The sequence below is a fragment of the Hippocampus comes genome, unplaced genomic scaffold, assembly GCF_001891065.2.
Source record: "Hippocampus comes isolate QL1 unplaced genomic scaffold, H_comes_QL1_v1.1 scaffold161, whole genome shotgun sequence".
Lineage (NCBI taxonomy): Eukaryota > Metazoa > Chordata > Actinopteri > Syngnathiformes > Syngnathidae > Hippocampus > Hippocampus comes.
This window is the reverse complement of record NW_017806067.1, coordinates 123,649-125,789: the sequence shown is the minus strand read 5'-3', so window position 1 is coordinate 125,789 and position 2,141 is coordinate 123,649. Positions and strand designations below refer to the sequence as shown.

General features: G+C 48.5%; 1 protein-coding gene and 1 long non-coding RNA gene across 2 annotated transcripts in view; one reads left to right on the top strand and one right to left on the bottom strand.

Moving 5' to 3' along the window:
- The window catches only part of itfg2 (integrin alpha FG-GAP repeat containing 2), a 16,292-nt gene that overhangs the window by 5,555 nt on the left and 8,596 nt on the right, over nt 1-2,141 (top strand). The gene's annotated exons all lie outside the window — the stretch shown is intronic.
- LOC109530145 (uncharacterized) lies at nt 773-1,394 on the bottom strand. Its single transcript, XR_002170965.1, has 2 exons — nt 1,201-1,394; nt 773-1,150 (listed from the first exon to the last, which is right to left on the bottom strand). It is a non-coding gene; the product is annotated as an uncharacterized LOC109530145 (long non-coding RNA).

The window sequence follows — 2,141 nt, the reverse complement described above, 5'->3', positions numbered from 1 at the left end:
ACACACCGCCCCCACCACCCCCTTCAGGCCTGCCTGTGTGTTTGGCCCAGCAAGGGGGTCTGGAAAAGGAGCGTGGGCCTCTATTCAGGCCGTGGCCACGGCCGGCCCCTGTGAAACCAATCCGGGCGCTCTCAGCCGCTCGCCGAGTCCAATTAGCGCTTTGTGGGGACTTGAAGTGCACTTGTCCCACGGGGCCTCCCGGGTGCCGTCGTGAAGGACGGGACACCTCGACGCCCGCCCAAACGCCTTCCAGCTCACTGACTGAACTTCAATCCAAAGAGATACGAGCGGTTCCCGAAAAAGTGACACTTCTATGCCAGATAGCAACTGAGGAGCAACAACTGCCATCTTGAACTTGTTATGCAACAGAGAAAAGACTTGGAAACGTTTTCTTTGTTTATTGAATGCTGTTTCAGAACTAGACAAAAATGGACTTTTGAGTCAACAAAAAACACCTTGTTTTCTCGCAGGGTGTGATCTTCACCAATTGGATAATTCTGCAGATGTGCTACCCACTCGTCCACCGTGCTTTAAATGTTTGAAAAAAGTAGGAAGTGCATATGCATGGATATGCATATGCTGCCCGAAAAAAAAATATGGCGAACACCGCCCTCCTGTGGAGAAAAATGTGATTGCAAGGCTATTTTGTCCATTCTGCTTTGCCATACCGTGTCCAGTCACGTGAGTATGTACACAGGAAGAGCGCGTCCGTCGATTCGGTTAAAAAAAAAAAAACAAAACAAAACGAGGCAAAATTAATCTCGTTTACAGAAATTAAACAAAAAAAAAAAAAATTTAATGATTGTACCTTAGGGGACAAGTGTTGAACAAGGATGCCGTTTGTTTGTTTTTTATTTTCAGGTTTCATTCAAGTTTAGCTTCTGATTTGCTGTCGCTTAGTTTAACAGCAGCCCCGAGAAGGTTGACGCGCTTTGGAAGCTCAAATAGCACCCAAACTGAGGTCCAAGTCGCCACTTGGCCAAATTTCGTCGCTATGAGGTCTCTGAATTACGTGCAGCGTGTTAGTTTGGACTTCTCGGGCACGCTCTTTCCTCACGCCATCTGCCTGGGAGATGCTGACAACGACACGGTAAGCGCATCTTCACGGGGGAGTCTTAAGTCAATCACGTGCACTATATACGTCAACTTCCTATCAGCCTCCTCTGATGTTCTTTTCCCAAGACTTGACCTCTTTCCAACCTTCCTTTCGTCAGATTCACTTGTTATTCATGCATCCTTCAATCGACGTTTCTGCATTCCTCCACTCCTTTTTCAGACGTCCCTTTTTTTCCTTCTTGACTTTCCTGGATCCCTCCTGCCTTCGTATCTACTTTAGTTTTGCTGTTAATCCTTCCTTCCATCACTTTTTCTTCATTCCTTCTCTCTCCCTGTTTCCTTCCTTTCGTCCTTCACGCCTCCCTTCTCACGTGTCGTTCCTCTGCCATTCCTTCTCCCCTCTCTCCATTGCTCCCCCTTTCTTCCTCCCACCGGCGCTCCATCCTTTCCTCCTTCAGTTCTTCCGCTCCCTGCTTTTTTCTTCCCTATCTTCTCCTTCCCATCTTCTGTTCTCCTCCCATCCATTCTCTCTTGAACTGGCTGCCTAAATGTGTTTTGAGATTTTCCTGTCAGCGTTTCAGACAATGTTCCTTTCGTCCTTCACGCCTCCCTTCTCACGTGTCGTTCCTCTGCCATTCCTTCTCCCCTCTCTCCATTGCTCCCCCTTTCTTCCTCCCACCGGGGCTCCATCCTTTCCTCCCTCAGTTCTTCCACTCCCTGCTTTTTTTCTTCCCTTCCTTCTCCAGCCCATCTTCTGTGCTCCTCTGATCCATTCTCTCTTGAACTGGCTGCCTAAATGTGTTTTGAGATTTTCCTGTCAGCGTTTGAGACAATGCATCCTTGTGTGTCGCAGCACATCCCTGCTAACACCAGAGTCATCCTCATCAGCGATATCGGTACTCGTTCAGCTGCCGCGCAGAGCATTTACAGCCTTGACTAATACGTTGATGCATTTGTGCAGCCATTTGACCCTCAAATTGGTGAATGAAAATGTTTCTATTCGTTACAGACGGCGATGGCCGCAGCGAGCTGGTGGTGGGCTATACCGACCGAGTGGTGCGAGCGTTCCGATGGGAAGAACCTTC